The sequence below is a fragment of the Suricata suricatta genome, chromosome 3, assembly GCF_006229205.1.
Source record: "Suricata suricatta isolate VVHF042 chromosome 3, meerkat_22Aug2017_6uvM2_HiC, whole genome shotgun sequence".
In the NCBI taxonomy this organism is placed as follows: Eukaryota; Metazoa; Chordata; class Mammalia; order Carnivora; family Herpestidae; genus Suricata; species Suricata suricatta.
In genome coordinates, this window is record NC_043702.1 from 14,735,495 (window position 1) to 14,755,234 (window position 19,740).

The 19,740-nt window shown below is 46.4% G+C and overlaps 1 protein-coding gene across 2 annotated transcripts in view; it reads right to left on the reverse strand.

Moving 5' to 3' along the window:
* Positions 1 to 19,740, reverse strand: part of SGPP2 (sphingosine-1-phosphate phosphatase 2) — a 107,413-nt gene that overhangs the window by 7,490 nt on the left and 80,183 nt on the right. The gene's annotated exons all lie outside the window — the stretch shown is intronic.

Genomic DNA, 19,740 nt, shown 5'->3' on the forward strand with positions numbered 1-19,740 from the left:
TTCTTTGTACGTGCGGTGAATGCTCTTAATGTGAGCAGACCCCGACGTTCAAAACAAACTAGAAAAAAAAAAATCCAGGCTCCTACGATCCTTCTAGAAAATAACTTTTGGTGATGGGTCAAGGTTTCCTACTTAACAAGCTCGGAATACTTACTCATGGCCATGCTGGCCCCCGATTAATTCAATTTCTGAGAATAATGCTGATGAGGTTCAACAGAAGCCAAATGGCAAGCGGGAGGCGACAGGGTTCATGAATATGAATATGAATGATTACAGAGAGAAATCTACATGTTATGTGATTAGCATATGGATAGAGGAGAAAGAGGGAACTGCATCAGTTCCAAAAATATTAATTTCCTAGTGAAACACACCTCTGTTCACAAGGACCAAGCAAAAGCGGGTGATTTACCTTGTCACATCACTGTGAGCAGAAGCCCTAGAATCTCCTGAAATGCCCGCTCTTTGAATGGGGGTGGGGGGGGCTCTCTCGCTGATGCCCCTCCCTGCTGTGTCGTGAGTGTGGTCTGTTGCACCTGATCCCCAAGCACAGATCTAGGACTAAGGATCATTAGGTGTGGAAATCTATGGCCATAAGAAGCCTTGAAAAAGACTTTTTAAGTTTTTGTTAGTTTGTTTTAAAAGTTTATTTATTGGGAGAGGGTGGGGGAGAGGGAGAAGAGGGAGAGGGAGAGGAAGCAAGCAAGCACATAAGAGGGTAAGGGCAGAGAGAGAATGAATCCCAAGCCGACTCCTCACCATCAACACAGAGCCCAACACAGGGCTTGAACTCGCGAACTGTGAGATCATGACCTGAGCCGAAATCAAGAGTAAGACACTTAACGAACTGAGCCACCCAGGAACCCAAGAAGACTTGTTGAATATTCACTAAGCTCAGGAGTAACTGATGAGGCAGAAGAAAGTATGCCAGCTTTCACCTTCTGAAAGTTAAGAATAAATGCTCACTTTCCAAGTGAGCACATTTAAGCCTCCATTAGACATTCTGTTGACATTTTTAACAGAAAATGGTTTTCCCTAAGTGTGTTAAGAAAAATTACATAAAACTTGGACATGCAGCAAAAAAATTACCTCGTTTTTTTGTTTGTTTGTTTTTGAGAGAGAGAGTGAGAGAGAGCACAAGTGAATGAGGGGCAGAGAGAAAGAGGGAGAATCCCATGAGGGGGAGAGGGGGAGAGGAGGAGAGGGGGAGAGGGGGAGAGGGGGAGAGGGAGAGAGAGAGGGAGAGAGAGAGAGAGAGAGAGAAGAAGGGCTCACCTGGGGCTTGTGTTGTTTTTGTTTTTTTTACCCAAAGCAGGGCTGTCCTCACCGGATGTGGGGCTCGACTCAAGAACTGTGAGATCATGACTTGAGCCAAAGTCAGATGCTTAATGACTGAGCCTCCCACGTGCCCGAAAATGACCTCACTTCAGGGTCATGCAGGGAAAAAGGTTATCCAGTGATTACAGAACAGAGCTCTGCTCACTACTGATTAGGCGTCTCAGACTTCACAGAGGACAAGAGTTTTGTTTGGTCGTGACGCAAATGACTTCTGTCCAGTGGAAATGATCACCCTAAAGGTTACAGTTTGCTACCCTGGAGGACAGTAGCCAGTTTCATACATAACCCAGCAGTCTCCAAGTAATATTTATTAAATTGTCTGGAAGTATTTAGTTCCTTATATCTTACTGGTTCCTTCATTAATCAGTTGAATAAAATCTTTGACACATTTTATATGTGGGCAAGAGCTATGACTTTACCATTTAAAAATTACAGTCTAGGGGCGCCTGAGCGGCTCAGTCAATTAAGCGTCTGACTTCACTTCAGGTCATGACCCCACAGTTCGTGAGTTCTAGCCCCGCGTCGGGCTCTGTGCTGACCGCTCAGAGCCTGGAGCCTGCTTCGGATTCTGTGTCTCCCTCTCTGTCTGTTCCTCTCTGGCTTGCACGCTGTCTCTCTCTCACACAAAAAATATTAAAAAAAATTAAAAATTGCAGTCTAGCAAGTAGATAATGATTTCAATGATCATTCCTGTGACTGATTATCTTGGGTGATTGATGTGCATATTCCATATAACTGCAATCGTCTTCTTGTTTTACTTTGCATATTCCCTTTTAATGGCATTGCTTTGCGGAACAAGTGAAGAGGGCAGGTGTTCCGTTTAATGTGATAATATAGTAAGATACTACTGCATGCTTTTTACAATCTCAGTATTAGAGAGATATTTAGTTATGTGTTTCTAAACTTTAGTCCATACACAGCATGAGTTAGGAAACAATCATTTGCTTGTCTTGGCTTCACACAATGGAACAAGTCCCAACAGTAGACCTTCGTGAAACAGACAGAATTTCCCCACTCGTAATTCGCATTCACAGGAGCGGCTCGAACTATAATGAATCCCAAGGCTAGGCGGGCCGACAGGACTATGACATTAGATCAAACAAGCCTCGAGACAGGTTATGACATCATCTTTGACGAGTGCTAAGCGGCTTGTGAGGATGACAACTGGCAGGAGGGACAATCTGCCGGAAGACACGAAAGGCACTGTCAAACACTGAAGCGATTTCTCCCCAAGCTGGGTGGGCAGAGGTGCCTCTGAGCAACAAGAGAACAGAAGAAAGTCATGTTCCATGTGATATCACGGAACAGGCCCATGCAGGTCGAGACTTAATTGGCGTTGTCCCCGTGTTTGCTGGGCTACTGTGTGTCGGCTGTTTCCGTGCTTTTCAAATGGGATCTTGCATTAGAATGTGCTGGGAAGCTTCCTAAAAGGTTCTGATTCAGTGGGTCTCAGTGGGGGCTGAGAGTTTGTGTTTCTTTTCTTTTCTTTCTTTCTTTTTTGTTTTTTTTTTTAAGTTTATTTATTTTGAGAGAGAGAGGGGGAGAGAGAACAAGCAGGGCGAGGGGCAGAGAGAGGAGGACAGGGGATCCGGAGCAGGCTCTGTGCGGACAGCAGTGAGCCTGATGCGAGGCTCGAGCTCAGGAACCATGAGATCATGACCTGAGCCAAAACCAAGAGTCAGATGCCTAAGTGACTGAGCCGCCCAGCACCCTGGGAGTCTGCATTTCTAACAAGCTCCCAGGTGCTGCTGAGGCAGCTGGCCAGGGCGGCACATCACGAATGCCATCTCAGCCCGCTAAATCCCTGAGGCCAACGTGGACTTTTCACGGTGACCGCGGCAGGTCGGAGCCTCTGGAAACCCTTTACTGAAACACACATAAGAGAGTACGATTGGGGAATTATATGAGGACCGCACAGCTTTTGAAAGTCCTAAGGCGACATTCGGATACGGAAGCTCTTGTGTACGACCGGGCACAAGAGAGAGATGTGAAGATGCTTGGTTGACCTAGTGACAGGGGCGCTCACATTTAGAGAAAAGTAAATCTGTGCCAGTCCTCTGTCACTGACCTTAGGAAATGTCGGCTTGAACCCTTGAGTCCCGGCTCCCTGTGCACATCAGGACTTCCAGAGGGCACGGTCGGCGGCCCGTGCATCACACTAGGAACTGAGGTCACTAGAGACTTGAAGAATACCAGTCTTGCTCGGCAGACTGTCCTAGTGATGTCAAATCCGGGCATGCGGTGTCCTTGATGAGGCTGCATGGTCTCAGGTAAGGGTTATCATTGAGTGTGGGTCACAGGAGAAGAAGGCAAACGATGTAATTTTGTCAAATGGAGAAGTGGGATCCAAAGATACAACGAGGCATAAGATTGTGGTACATGGGTGACCCTTGGCACAAGCGTGGAGAGAGTTCAGAGGTATGGCCTGGAAACCCAGCTGTGCCATCAATCTATGTGCAGGAAATAATTTTATGGAGGCTTCAGGGGCTTTTTGAAGAATCAAACAAATTGCAGCACTTACAGGAGTCCTTGTGTGCTTTTAAGAATATGATACATCAGGGCGCCTGGGGGGCTCAGTCGGTTAAGCCTCCGGCTTCGGCTCAGGTCATGATCTCACAGTTTGTGGGTTCGAGCCCCGCATCAGGCTCTGTGCTGACAGCTAGCTCAGAGCCTGGAGCCTGTTTTGGATTCTGTGTCTCCCTCTCTCTCTGACCCTCTCCTGTTCATGCTGTCTCTTTCTCTCTCTTAAAAATAAACAAAACATTAAAAAAAATTAGAAATAAAAAAGAATATGATACATGATGGGTCCCTGGGTGGCTCAGTCTGTTAAACATCCGACTTTGGCTCAGGTCATGATCTCACAGTTCATGGGTTCGAGCCCCACGTCAGGCTCTGTGCTGACTGCTAGCTCAGAGCCTAGAGCCTGGAGCCTGCTTCAGATCCTGTGTCTCCCTCTCTCTCTGCCCCTCCCCTGCTTGTACTCTATCTCTCAAAAATGAATAAGTGTTTAAAAAAAAAAAAAAGAATATGATACATGAAGTATTTACTTCCTTTCCAAAGTGATTATGTTTTAAGAAACATTCTCATGGACATACGTAAACACACACCTCAGTAGCGTTTTGAGATTAAAATTAAATTCTGGGGGCGCCTGGGGGGCTCAGTCGGTTAAGCATCCGACTTCGGCTCAGGTCATGATCTCACAGAGCCTGGTCCCTGCTTCAGATTCTGTGTCTCCCTTTCTGTCCCTCCCCTGCTCACTCTCTCTTTCTCTCTCTCTCAAAAAAAATAAAAATAAAAGACATTAAAAAAATTAAATTGTGGACCTTAGGTTGACTTTCAGAGCATAGGACTCAAGGCAGCCCCTTTTCTCCCGTGCATCTGTCTGTCCCGTTCATGTTCCCTGGGTCCGCTGGAGGACACACTTTGTGAGTAAGACCGGATCTCGGGTACTTTGATGGCTGCGGTGGATAAACGGTCCCTCTGCCTTTGCGGCAGTGAGATGACTGCGCTCTCGGGCCAGCGCAGCTCTAGCCTCTTCGCGGTGAAACAGCACCACAGAGAAGAGGCGGATGCACGTGACTTCTGCTGAGAACGTGGCTCCCGTTTTCAATCGGGGTTGGGAGGCAGGATTTTAGCTACTAGGGGGAATCTTGCTAACCAGAGGTGTGCCAGTTGGTGCTCCAACAATAAAAGGGCAAGGGAATTAGGCCTTTGAAACTCGTGTCTCGGTTTAATTGCCAAAATTTGGTGTTGTTTCTTTTTTTTTTTTTTTTTTTTTTTTGAGAGACAGAGACAGTGTGAGCAGGGGAGGGTCAGAGAGAGAGGGAGACACAGAATCCGAAGCAGGCTCCAGGCTCTGAGCTGTCAGCACAGAGCCTGACGTGGGGCTCAGACCCACGAACCATGAGATCATGAGCTGAGCCGAAGCCAGACGCTCAACCAACTGAGCCACCCAGCCGCCCCAAGTGTTATTTCTTTAAAAAACAAAAACAAAAACAAAAGGACAGTGCTAGGGAAGAAACACCAAGAAAGGCAAATTCCCAGTCAAAGAAGAGTTAGCATTCATGACAGTAAAATCTAAAATCTTCCCTCTAGGAAATCCTCAATCCTCATGTAAATAATAACAGAGCTCAAATATTTATTAATTCGTCCATCACGATTCAACAGCCATCACGTGCTTTTATTTTCAACTGGCTATTACACACCAAGTAGTAGATGAGGGTAGAGAAAGAGTAAGATATAAGATATCAACAAAAATAGCTTGATTGGTTTTCTCAAAAGCAAGTCAGACTCACTATTAAAAATGCATCGCAGAGGCCTCTGTCTGTAACACCTCCGGACACACACAGCTTCACAACGAACGGCACTCCACTCCCCACGCTCTTCCGTAACGTGCGTTCTTCATTGACAACATGCCAACCCCATCTTTTCGTGATTACAGAACCTGCATTACTTTAATGGCTATAGAACATTCCTCTCTATGAAAGTGCCCTACCTTACTTAACTAGATCTGATCGATGAGCAGTTAGTGTATTGTGGTTGTGTGCTGTTAAACACATTAATAAACATCCTGGAGGGTTAGGACAGAGCGGTAATTAAAAGCATGATTCTGAAGTTGGGCTGCTTGGTTTTCAATCTCGGTCCTATCTCTTATCAACTGCAGAGGCATGGTCAGGTTACCTGGCCTCTCTGCTTCCTCTGGAAGCCGGGAGACACAACAGAACTTCCCTCTCAGGTTGCTATGAGATACTTCGTACATGCAATGCACTTAGAGTGGTGCTTTATCAGTGTTTACTATTATTATTACTATTTTCACTTTTAATGTTTTTTTTAATTTATTTTTTGAGAGACAGAGAGACACCATGAGCAGGGGAGGGTCAGAGAGAGAGGGAGACACAGAATCTGAAGCAGCTCCAGGCTCTGAGCTAGCTGTCAGCACAGAGCCCGACGCGGGGCTCTAACCCACGAACGTGAGATCATGACCTGAGCCGAAGCTGGAAGCCGGACGCTTCACCGACTGAGCCACCCAGGCGCCCCTATTTTCACTTTTATACTTGTGCAATTATATGCTTAGTGTCAACTCCTAAAATTGGGCTAGAAGCCCAGAATACTAAGGCCACTTTTGACATCCATATATTTTGCAAAATGCCCTCCAAAACGCCTATACAGATGGATTATCTATATCTTTAAAAATAGTCTTCCTGGATTGACAAACATGAGACCTGGCAACTCACTGTTATCTGATCAAGCTGGTTACACTGACTGAGCATACACTGTAGAAATGGCAAAAGTCCAGGTCAGGGGTCCTGAAGGAAAAGAATTCTCTACCAACCAAAAATATCCTCCGAAACCAAAAGCAAAATAAAGCCATTTCCAAAAAACCCCCCAAAAACCCCACCCCAAACTGAGAGAATTTATTACCAGAATAACCATACTGCAGGATACACTGAAAAGACTAATTTAGGCAGAAAGAACTGAGACGCCACATGAAGAGTAGAATTGTAGGAAGGAATGAAGAATAGAAAGGATAAATATGTGGATAAACCTAAATATATGTTAATTATAAAACAATAAAAACAAGTTTTTGTGGGCTTTACGTATATGTAGAATTGAATTTCATTTAATGACTCATTATTCCCAGGGAGTGGTAAGGTACTAATTTGAATTTGACTCTCACAAATCAAGAATCCATGTTGTAATCTCTTGGGTAAACACTACATGAACTGTAAAGACTTTTTCTTTTAATTAAAACAATTTTTTAATGTTTATTTTATTTTTGAGGGGAAGAAACGGCATGAGCAGAGGAGGGGCAGAGAGAGAGAGGGAGACACAGAAGCCGAAGCAGGCTCCGAGCTGTCAGCGCAGAGCCTGAAGTGGGGCTCAAACTTATGAATCATGAAATTATGACCTGAGCTGAAGTTGGATGCTTAACCAACTGAGCTACCCACGCGTCCTAGGACTCTCTTTTAAAAAACAAAAAACAAAAAACATTTTTTAACATTTATTTATCTTTGTGGGGGGGAGAGAGAATGAGCAGGGAAGGGGCAGAGAGAGGAGACACAGAATCTGAAGGAAGCTCCAGACTCTGAGCTGTCAGCACAGAGCTTGAAGTGGGGAGATCATCACCTGCATCGAAGTTGGATGCTTAGCCGACTGAGCCACCTAGGAGCCCCATAAAGACTGTCTAGCGAGCTAATAGAAGATTAAAAATATGAGAGTTAAAATACTTGAACATTGGAGGACTTTTACCACTTGACTTCAAGGCTTATTACAAAGCTACAGTAAAGAAGGAGGTGGTATTGGCATGAAGACAAGCAGATCCAGGAGAGTAGAGTATATACCTAGAGAGTATAACAGTCACTTGATTTCTGACAAAGTTGATGCTTCCATAAATGGAAACAGGTCCAGCCTTATAAATGGTCTGAGCATACTTGGTCCCTGCAGAACAAAGATGATTCCAAGTAAATTCCAAGTAGACTGTAGATCCAAACAAGAAAAGCCAAATAAGAAATTTTCTAAACATAAGAGAATATCTTCACGACCTTATGGTAGGCAAAGATGTCTTAAGTGGGACACAGAAAATGGTAAACCTAAGTTTGAAAATTGGACGAGGTTAAAATTAAGACTTCTCTTTCCCCAAAGATACCACCAATAGAGTAAAAAGGCAAGCCACCAGAGAGGAAAAGAAATTCACCATATTGTACACGTATCTGACCAGTGACTCACCAATGGAGACAAGCAACCCAGTAAAAGAACAACAAGAACAAAAAAAGGTCAAAAGAAAAGCAAGCAGCCCACTAAAGAGGAGATATAAATGGCCAACAAACATGTGAAAAGGGGCTGAATGTCATTATTCATCACAGAAATCAAAATCAAAGCACAATGAACTACTGTAGATATGCACGGGAATGGCTACAATGAAAATGACTGACATCAGGTAGGTGGGCAGAGACTCCGAGAACTGGAGATCTTATAGCCCACGAGTAGGAGTAGAAAGTGGTATAATCCTTCAGAAGACACAACAGTATATCCTATAGCTGAACACACTTTATGACCTAGGAATTTTACTTGTACATTCGTACTCAATGGTGGAATGTACGTATTTGCTCTAAAAGCCACGTAAAAGGAAGTTCAGAGTAGCATCATTTACAATAAGCTCTGACTAGACACAATCCAAACTATCCATCCTTAGTCGATGGGATACGGTGTGATAAGGGCATACATCCTAATCCTATACAACAATAAACATGAATGAACTAAAGCTCTATATGACAACATGGGTGAATGTCACAAAGAAAATGGTGAGTAAAAGCAGCCCAATGCAGCAGAAGACATAACGTATAACTCCATTTACCGGGCGTTCCATGAAGGGATGGTGTCAGAGGTCTGCGGAGTGGGTACCTTGGGGGAGGTGCAGCGCTGAGGGCATGAGGGTATTCCTGGGGGTACTGCTATATGTACTGTAACCTGGGTGGTGCTGCGCATGCTTACTTCTCTCTCCTTATCCTTTTGGTATAGCTTACACACCTGTCCCCAAGAACCCCGGGACCAGGTTCTCCATGAACTTCTCAAATCCATTGGGAACTGTAGAACTTCATTCTCTATCCCTGGTGACATCATCATCCTACTTATTAAATGAAGTGTGCGAGGCACTGAGCAGCGTGTCGTTAGGCACCCTTCCCTCTCCAAGAACTAATCCCTCAAGGTGCCTCCGAGCTTCACGCTGCTGGCCACTGCTCTGGGACCTTCTCACACATCAGGACACCTGCCACACTCAAACTCTGAAAGTTTGAGAAGCTTGAAGCAGAGCATCTGTCTTTGCACGGTATTTACTGTTGCAGTGACATGTCTATTAAAAATAAACTCTTCCCAAGTTTTTTCTTACAGGCGAAAGAAAATAATGTTGAAAAAATATCAGATGATATGATCTGGCCTTGTCTCCCATGGTGGACACAACGCTCAGACTAATGGATGAATCTTGTCAAAGCCAATGCAATAAAGTACAAAAGAAATAAAAGAGAAAAAACTGATTTATGAACAGATTACAGATGATATCCATACAATCCACTCGATAGTTACTATGCACTTACGGTCAGGCACTCTGCTGGGAATTGTGGGTAATACAACGGTGGGGAAAGTAAGATTCTTAGCCTCAAGAGCCTAACAGTGTAAAGGATAACCAACCATATGCCTAGATCATAGCGTGCTCTTGCTGCTGATAAAGTGATATTTATACATTCAAATGCAAGGTGACCTAAGAGACTTTGACTAAAAATCTCTCAAGTGTCCTTTTATCTGCTGAAGTAGAGATATTTGTAAGTAATGTTAAAAGAAAGAAATGTCAGGAAATTCTCATTCTTGTCTTTTCCACTGGCAAAACATAGTTTTCCCCAGGATATCTGCTTCTGGGAAACTATCATAAGAAGAGTTTTTCATAGTCTTCTTAAGAAGAAACTTGATGTTGGGGCACTTGGGTGGCTCAGTCAGTTAAATGTCCAACTTCAGATCATGTCATGATCTCACAGTCTGTGGGTTCGAGCCCTGCATCAGGCTCTGTGCCGACAGCTCTGTAGATCCTGTGTCACCCTCTCTCTTTGCCCCTCCCATACTCTCACTGTGTCTCTGTCTCTCAATAATAAATATACATTAAAAATATTTTTTAAAAAAAAGAAGAAACTTGATGACAATGGGGAAAAGGATCCCGAAGGTGATCAGGTGGTCAGCTGGTACCCTGTGTCCATTCCCACCCTCCCCCTGAACTGGAAATGTGGGAAAGTCAAGGACGACATTCCCTTGGCTCCTCTGGAAGTCAGGTTCCCCCATGCAGATGCACTTTTGGAAGCCACCCTCCTCCTGCTGCCTCTGTGACCTGGCAAAGTCACAGAAGAGTGAATTGCACCATCGGGTGAGGATTCCAGGGTCTAACCACCAGCTCCTAGTTTTCTAGAAGCATCTATGACCATTACTGTGCCTGATTCAGCCTGCCATCCGTCCTTTGGGTTGGTGAGCCCGAGAAGCGGAGATCATGAGGGTAAAGGTGACGTCATCACCAGCAAGAGCAGCAGCAACGGGCTCTCTCAGCCCATCAAGCCCCTTCAAAACGTTGTGAGCATCACATTCCCGAGTTTACATTCCACTCTGCTAAAATACCTAGAGTCGATTCTATTTTTCACTTCACGATAGAGCCTTAGGTTTTGTTTTTGTTGATACAATTCTGTTGTTTAATGAGCATGTACCAAGCACTCATCCATAAATGTCAGCATGGAGGCAGTGTAGAAACACCCAAAGCAGCAAAAATAAATCAGTTTGAGATGTGAAATTTGCACAGGAACAATCAAGAGTTGGCCAGAGGCCTGTAACACATTATAAAGAAAGCACTTAGAATTTCCTTCACTGTAAAAAATGGGATAGGATCTTGGGTGGGTGAGCAATGTCAAACTGGTTTCTTTGACTTTATTTTTATTTTTAAATGTTTGTTTATTTTTGAGAGAGGAGAGAGAGTGTGAGTAGGGGAAGGGGGGAGAGAGAGGGAGACACAGAATCTGAAGCAGGGTCCAGGCTCTGAGCTGTCAGCACAGAGCCTGATGCAGGTCTTGAACTCACAAACCATGAGATCATGACCTGAGCCAAAGTTGGACGTTTAACCTACTGAGCCACCCAGGTGCCCCTGGCTTACTTTAAATGTTTAAGAACCTTGATATACTCGGATATGTCTGCTTTGGTGGGGTCAGACTGCCTCGTGAAAACTGCTTAAGGGGCATTTCTAGTCTTACCAGACGGTCTCACGGGACAACGCTTCACGGAGCTTTGTGCTAAGTGCAAGAGAGAGGGGTGCCCTGCTTTTTTCATCTGATGTGTTTGAACACATTTCTGTGTCATAGAACTTTTTAAAAAGAAAAATTGGAGTCTCTTCAGCATTCATTCCTCTACAAGTTCTCTCCCTTGCTCCCCTCCCTTTTTTCATATTCAGGAATAGAATTTCATGTTTACATTTACATATACTAAAATTCACCTTTTTCAGTTCAAAGTTCTGAGCTCTGAGCCTGGCAAATGCACAGGGTGAGGTGACAACCATGCCCACCGGGACATGGAGTGATGGCACTGCTGCCCCCCCACACACCAAGCCCTCCATGCCGCTCCTTTCTAGACAAACCTTCCCAAGCTCCCAACCCCTGGCAACCCCTAAGCTTTGTCCCTCACTACAGTTGTGCCTTTCCGGCTGTCACAGAAGTTAACCGTAAGATATACAGCCTTTTAAGTCTGGCTTCTTTCAGTTACAGTATAATTCATAGGAGAACCAACCAATAAGAGTTTACTCCAAGGGCACCTGGGGCGCTCAGTCTGCTGAGCATCTGATTTCAGCTCAGGTCACCATCTCACGGTTCATGGGTTTGAGCCCTGCGTCGGGCTCTGTGCTGACAGCTCAGAGCCTGGAGCCTGCTTTGGATTCTGTGTCTCCCTCTCTCTCTGCCTCTCCCCCACTCATGCTCTGTCTCTCAAAAATAAATAAAACATTACAAAAAAAATTTTTAACAAAGAGTTTGCTCCGCATTACTGCTCGGTGGAATCCTTCGTGTGGTTGTGCCATGGGATATTCATCCGCTCACCAGTGGAAGGTTATCTGGGTTGTTTCTAGTTTTGAGAGATTGTGAGTAAAACTGCCTTCTCAATAAATGTTTCATTACGTAATGTTAAATAATTGAATGTTCCAGATCTCGACGGATAGCTAATTTAATTGGGCAATCCCTTACTGTTGCGCATTTAAACTGCTTTCCAAGCTGCACTGTTTTTAAAGAACACTACAACCTTATTCAAATGTCTATGTGTGTTTGTTCAATTATTCTCTAGGATAAATACTTGGAAAGAATCCCTAGGTCAAAAGGCAGGCATCACACCTTTCACTGCTTTTGATACATGTGACAGCAAAGGTCCCCTTAGAGAATATGCCATTACTCAACTTCTTGTCCTCATCAATTGATTTTAGCTTTCACCAATTTGCAGGCAAAAATTTTTAAATGACATCTCACTTTTATCTGTCTTTCATGACTTCTATTTCATCTCTGCAATGCAGGTCCTTAGGCTTACTGGACATTTTGAGTTTTTTCGTTGGGGAGTTGCTTGTTCTTGTCATTGGTCCTCAGCTTCCTATTGACTCCCTTATTGCATTTATGTTTTTAACAATGACTCCCAATTTTTTTTATATACAGAAGTTAAAAAAATACACCGTAGTCGCTCTTTTCCCTTTTCTTTGTGGATTATTATATTTAACATCATGCCTTTTTTTCTATTTTAAGCCTACGTAAGTTCATATTTTCATTCTAATTTTTCCAAACCGTTTTGGAGACAGCGAGAATATGGGAAGCTTCCTGACTGAGGCCAAGGTCACCTCACCTCAAGCACACGGCATTGGCTTCTGGCTCTCCAAGGTTGAGCTACTGATGTTAAATGTGTAGGACTCGTGTTTTCTAAGGGGGTACATCTGGCTTCTGGAGAAGGGGAGGAGTTTCCTGAACTAAACTGAATGTTTTTCCTTGTGACTGAATTTGATTCAAAAATGGCTCCGTTGTCGGGTTTCAGGGGTTCATTGAGGATCTCAGCAAATCATTCCACCTCTCTTCCCTGGGACAAACTAGCTACAATTCAGAAAGTCTCAAGGGGGAGAAAGTGCAAGCTCATGCCAATATTTTCTGGAATGTCACAGCAGGGGTGAGCATCCTGGTCAAAATGTGCATATATATATATATATATATATATATTTTTTTTTTCCCCAAGGGGACAAAGAGTCACTTTGAAAAATATGTAAGTCAATGGGCAGGTGTGATTCATTTTTCAAGAGTTGATTGGACAGATTTTGAACACGGCAGATTTTCTGCCTAGAGAGGCGTACGATTATAAGCTTATAGAAAAACGTCACCCTTCAGCGAAAACATAACACACTATATAATCTAAAAAGCAAGAACCTAGCAAAAGAAAGGAACATATGGACACTGGGCTTCTATGGAAGGTTCAATCCGATCTCTGACTCTCATGTCACTAGTAACTCTAGTAACTGGACAAATACGCTCCGGTAGTGATAGATCTCAAAGCTGTGCGCTGTCCCCAGATGCGGTTGTGTTTATTTATTTAGCAAAAGTGAACACGTTTTCAATACCATCTAGACTGTAAGCATTTACCGAGTTCCCTCTTCCACAATCTGGGACACATAAGGGCACTTGGGGGATGTTCTCACAGAGGTAAACCTGCTTCTCCAGGGCCACCTTGCCTGTCCGACGCCACAGTGACGGACCATCTCTGCAGCCGCCAGCCTCACCCCCTTGGCTGGGCTGCCCAGCCATGAGCCTCAGACAGTTCCCCAGCCTTCCCCCGGCAGGCTGGCTGCTGCTTCCTTGGCACACCCCCTCGGCTCTGACGACACACCACACTGCCACGGTCAGCTGACCGGATTCTACGGCCGGAGGAAGGCTACAAACAGCTTCTGGTCTGAGGCGACCTGGCCCAGCACCAGTCCATGTCTGCTCCAGCCTTTCAGTTTTGGCTTCATGCCCCGTAGGGACCTCTGGCCTCTGCGTGATTCTAGTGCTTTGACCAACGTTTACCTTTGCCTTCAAGGATCAGTCCGGCTCCCCTCCTGGATCTGGGGCACCCCTGAGAGCCCCCCTGCCTCATACTTACAGAACAGATGGAAAACTGGGCCCCGCCTATGGCGTTTTGGACAGTGCGGAGAAAAAGAGATACAAAATTAATTTGCCTCTGTTTATGGCTAGGAATACATACCACAAGCAGTTCTTGCTGGAAATGCCCTAGTTTTAGTTTGATTAATACAGAAGCATATAATGTCTTCAGTTTCCCTTCATATCACCCTAATGAACGGCGGTGTGTAGTTCTACAGCGGTTAACTAAACTAATAACGATTTCGTCTTAAAAAAAAAAAACCCACAACAACAACTTTAAAAACAAGAGAGGCTGAACGCTTTACCATGGGTACGTATTACTTTTAAGACCAGAAATAATTCTCTATTTTCATAAAAGGGTAAAAATATGTCTCTCCAAGGCAAAGAAGAAACCAAGACGAATAATAAGGTAGAGCTCAGAAACAACCAAATTCCCTTTTTATCTCCATAACTAACTTATCCTACAACAGAAAGTAAGGCTTGGTTGGGTATAATTTATATTACAATTAGCTTTCTTTTCCATATTAAGAAAGACAGTTTGAAGTAAGTTTTTTTTTTTAAGTAGTTCCAAAGAACTTGAAAAGAAAAAAAAAAAAAACACCAGAAATGCTCTAGTCCAAAGCCAGGACACGGTTTTGTAAGGGCTGCAGATAATTTAATATTTGAGAAGCCTTTTCAACATTCTCCAACTGCAACCAAAACTAAAGCAATACTTAGAGGAACAAAATAAACGAGTAAGCAAATAAAACCCAATATCTATATAATTATCCACAGACCAACCAATTCAGGGACAATAACATAGAAGAGCATTTCAGCTAATTCAAGTTCAAAATAACGGAACAACCATTCACGGATCTCACAACAGCAACCAACCTTGGGGCTAATTTTACTGCTAACAAATGCGGGATGGCTGCCTTATCCGTCAAAAGACTTAAAATCAATTCTGTACAAGTTGATGAATTGCAGGCGTCAAACACGGAGTATGATGGACCTTCTTGGTTTGCTCTCGCCCTCTTTCCCCATATAAACAAGTGTAATGCCCAGTTTTGAGTGTCTGAAAGAGCAGGAACGTGCAATGGTGTCAATGTAGAGAGGGTGCCCCTTGGGTTTGGTCTAGTCTCTTCTTCTGGCGACAGATCCATTTCGTCTTGGAGAAGCGCCCCTCCTACAGGCCAACCCTAATCCTAACCCTAACCGTCACTGCCTGTCACTGCCCCTGCTCACACAGGCTGGCTTGCCACCCAGCTGGACCAGTCACCCTCTCTGGCACCCTCGGACAGCACTTACTGCAACAATGGGCCCGTTGTCCAGGCAGGCCGTTAGACCCTTTGCTGAAATTGTCCCCACTGCAATCCTTTCAGGAGCAAAACAAAGAATTTTAAGCCCAGAGCTCCTTGGATCTAGCCACAGAGAGAAGGCAGCCCAAGGACATGAATCTGCCATGTGAAGAGATGTGCAGAGATGTGAAGAGATGTGCAGAGAAGCAGAGAAGCTAGGGAAAGCGTAGGGAGACTTCTGACAAAGATCTGAACCTCAGGTCCCATTCTCCCAACAGCTACCTGAACCTCTACCCTTCCTACAGTGTGGTTATAAAAGCTAGTCAATTTTCAGGAGTGCCTAGGTGACTCAGATGGTTGTGTCTGACTCTTGGTTTTGGCTCATGTCATGATCCCACAGTCATGAGATGGAGTCCTGCATCAAGGTGGTGATGGAGCCTGCTTGGGATTCTCTCTCCCGCCTCTCTCTCTTCCCCTTCCCTGCTCCTACTCTCTCCCTTGCTCTCTCACTCTCTCTCAAAATAAATAAACTTTAATAAAAGACAACAGTAACTTTTCCTTTACGCTTACATGAGTTTGAGTTGGTGTCTATTCTTTGCACTCAAGGAGTCCTGACTTGTGCGGACAGTAACCATAGGGTCTGGGCATTCTCAAGAGTGATGAACTTATTGGGTTGTCTTGGTAGCCCCTGTTTTGGGGGCACTTCCTTTGTAGCCTACCAGGGCGGCTTCTGGGGGTCTTGGTTCTGCTCTGCGTCCCACTCCCCTCGCTGAGGCTCACTGGTCCAAGGGTAGCACCCAGGGCAATCAAGCTGTCATCTCTAGAAATTAAGATTTTTCACTTGAGAGAGACGTTGCGGGCTTCTTGGAACAGGGGCACTCTAGCAGGAGAGGAAGATGCTCTCGGGTGGTTTGGTCCTTTCCTTCTGGAGTCTTCGCTGCTCAGCCCCATCTGCAGCACTGAGGCCCGTGAGCTGCCCGAATCCTTCTAGCACATTCTGACGCATAATCAGATACAGAAATCATATTCTAGAAGTGGTGTGAGTCAGAATTAATTCAGCTTGGTGACTACCTGAGGAGCGTGGGAGGGCAGGAGCTAGGGTGGCGCCCAACCTTCTCGCTGCGACATCTTGGCAGAGGAGACACCCGTCTCTGAGGTGGGACCAGAGCTGGTTTGGCAGGGCAGGGCCGCCACAGGTAGGTTCACTGGGGGCCCACCCAGGAGTCAGCTGCAGCCTGTCCCCAGAGCCTTGGCATCAGAGAGCAAACCGTTCCCCCCGACAGGAAGTGATTTCTTTAGGGGAGAGAGAAGTACATTTCCATTCTCCTTGACTCGCTTCCTCTTCGTGTGCAGAGAACCATTTGCAGCCAGCAGTCGCCACCTGACTGCCTTCCGAGGTGGGGATGCCCCCGTGACGTGCGCGTGGTGGGTCCTTGCAAAGCATCTACCCCCACCTGCCTTCCACCTTCCAGCTCCAGTTTGGTTGGGGCATGTGCTCACGGCCAATTCTAAAGGACAGTCTACTCAATGGCTCTCACCCCTGGCTGCACATTAAAATCAACTGAGGCGCTTTCAAAAAATACCAATGCTTAGGGTCCGTGTGTGTGTGCGTGTGTGTATGTGTGTGTTGTTCCCACTCTTCAGCTGTTGTAAATAATGCCGCTGCCACGAATGTGGGTGTCCAAATCCCCCCCCCCCCCCGCAGTGGGGAGATTTTTAAAAAGCTTTCCGTGGGATGTGACTATGTAGTCAGTGAGAACCGCTGGGGCATGGCCGTCCCTGGTGGCTGCCAGGGGTCCAGGGGGTAGAGAGAGGCCACCTTCGCTGGCCTGCCCCGGCTGCTCCACGCTAAGTACGGTCCTTGTCACGTCAAGTCATCAGCAGCTCACACGTCTGTCACCATCAGCACTCAGAGACCCAGGAGGGTGAGGTAGGTTTTGTTTCCACGTGTGTCTCGCCGATTGGGTGCCCAGCCTGGCTCCTGCCATGAACTATTAAGTGGCTTCTAAGTGAAGAAGTCTGCCAATCCGTACTTTAACTTGATCCTGGAACTGTCCCCTCCTGCTACTAGGAATTATGTGCTGTCGAACCCTGGGCTGTGCCTCCGACCCCAATCGGGCCTGGGCCTGAGTCAGGCTCCACGAGCTTTATGAAGCACAATTACACGTGTGGGAGAAGCCCCAGGGGCGATGGCGGCACGGGGTGGGGGTGAGGGGGTGCAGGTTTCTACAGCTTTGCTCCAGTTTCTTCTGGGACGGACGCTCCGGCGAGAACAGCTGGACCCACCCCTGTGGCTGAACGAGAGGCTTAAATGGTCTTCCCCACAAATAGCAGCTTCCCATCCCCATAAGCCACTTCATGAAGACAAGACAGGCCCCAAGCTGTGTCTTTCTTGAGGTGGGTTTTCTGTGCCCTTTACGCTGTCTAAGCCTCCACATTCTCACGCAGATGGTTTTCATTTCAGCCCGGATTCTCGTGATCCCTTTTTATGAAGCCTGCAGAAATTAAAAGGTAGCCCCAGATAAAAGGGACGCTGAAATGCCCGAGGGTGCTGGCAGGTTCCATGCTGAAGTCCGCGGACGTACTTGGAGAGAGCCTCCTATCACGCGGGGCAGCGGTGTGGCGAATTGAGAATGCTCCCCTCTCCTGTCCCCCCCCCCCCCCCCCCCCCCCCCCCCCCCCCCCCCGTGGGCTCAGAAGCCAGATGCCTGTGGCACGGGCACTGGGACCACAAGGACGTGTCTCGGGAGGGAGATGGAGCGCTGGTCCCCCAACTGCTCCTCCAGTGTCTCCAAGATCCGGTCAGGCCACGCCAAGGATGGGCGGGGGCTGAGTGTTGTGCAAGTTCAGGGTCAGAGCTGGTCTTTGTTTAAAAGCTGGATATTGTGGGGGCACCTGGGCGACTCAGTCAGTGAAGCATCTGACTTTGGCTCAGGTCATGATCTCATGGTTTGTGGGTTTGAGCCCCACGTTGGGCTCTGTGCTGACAGCTAAGCCTGGAGCCTGCTTCGAATTCTCTCTCTCTCAAAATAAATAAATAAACTTTAAAAGAGAAATGTGGATAATTTGTTTATTGTGGACATCTTTTGCATTTAATGCATTTTTTGCATTATTTTGCTTTTCTTAAGAATTCCATTTGGATCACTTACCATGGTCACAGTGCTCCTTCCATATGGCCCTGACCTGCCTGTCCTGATGCCCAGCCCCAACTCCGGTGGCTCTCAGCTTCTCCTTGCTTTTCTTAAATTTTTTTAACATTATTTTTGAGAGACAGAGAGAGACAGAACATGAGCGGGGGAGGGGCAGAGGGAGAAGGACACACAGAATGGGAAGCAGGCTCCAGGCTCTGAGCTAGCTGCCAGCACAGAGCCTGATGCAGGGCTCAAACCCACAAACCGTGAGATCATGACTAGAGCCGAAGTCGGACACTCAACCGACTGAGCCACCCAGGCGCCCCTCTCCTTGCTTTTCTGAGCGAGCGTGAACCTTAAGGGGAAAGGTGTCTCTCGCCAAACCCATGCAGCCATGAGCCCCCTTTCTCTGCGTTTCTCTTCTCTCAGTCCTCTGCCTCTGCTCATTCTTACAGGCTCTCTCACTCCATCCGCTCACCTCTGCTGCTTCTGCACTCCGCTCCCCCCGCCCCGCCACCCTTAGTCCGATAACCAACACCAGACACCAGGAGGACCAGCAGGAGGGTGGCCTTTCCCCCGAGGGGCCTTCGGCTAACACAATTTTTGAGCCTCACACTGAGAGTAACACCATTAGCAAGGGCCCATCCCTTTCTAGAGAAATCTTCCTTGTCCCAATTACCATGATAAATCGTGCCCTGTGGTACGCCATGGCCAGCCTCAGGCTCTGGATCTTCAAGGCAGCTGGCTGGCACACCCGGAAACGGAGCTCTGAGGTCATTTCCGCCGCGCATTATAACCATCGCAGCCCCAGAAGCATGCCCAGTGTGGTAAAAGGGTAGGTGAACCTTTAAATGCAGACGCGTCTCTCTGCATCCCCACCACCGCCAGCCCAGAGCAGTCTGGAAAGGAAGCAAGGCCCATGCTTCTGGGCTCTTTTGACCTGGAGGGACCCTCTCCTTGGAGAAGGCAGCTGGGATCCTTAAAATCCAGGCCCATCTCTGTGAGGACCTAAGCAGGAACCGTGTGCGCACGCCCCCATCCTTGACCCTGGGTGTTCCTCGTGCATCACCAGGAAACCAGCCTGAAAATAAGTGGCCCGAGTCCCCGTTGCCGTTGTAGCCAAGCTTCCGAGTCATGGAGTCTGGCCCCGGACAGCCTCTTCAATACTGTCTTTGTTTGTTTTTAAATAAAAACATTTTTTAAATATTTATTTACTTGAGAGAGAGAGAGAGAAAGAGAGAGGTGCAGAGAGGGGAGACACAGAATCCGAAGCAGCCTCCAGGCTCTGAGTTGTCCGCACAGAGCCTGACGCAGGGCTCGAACTCA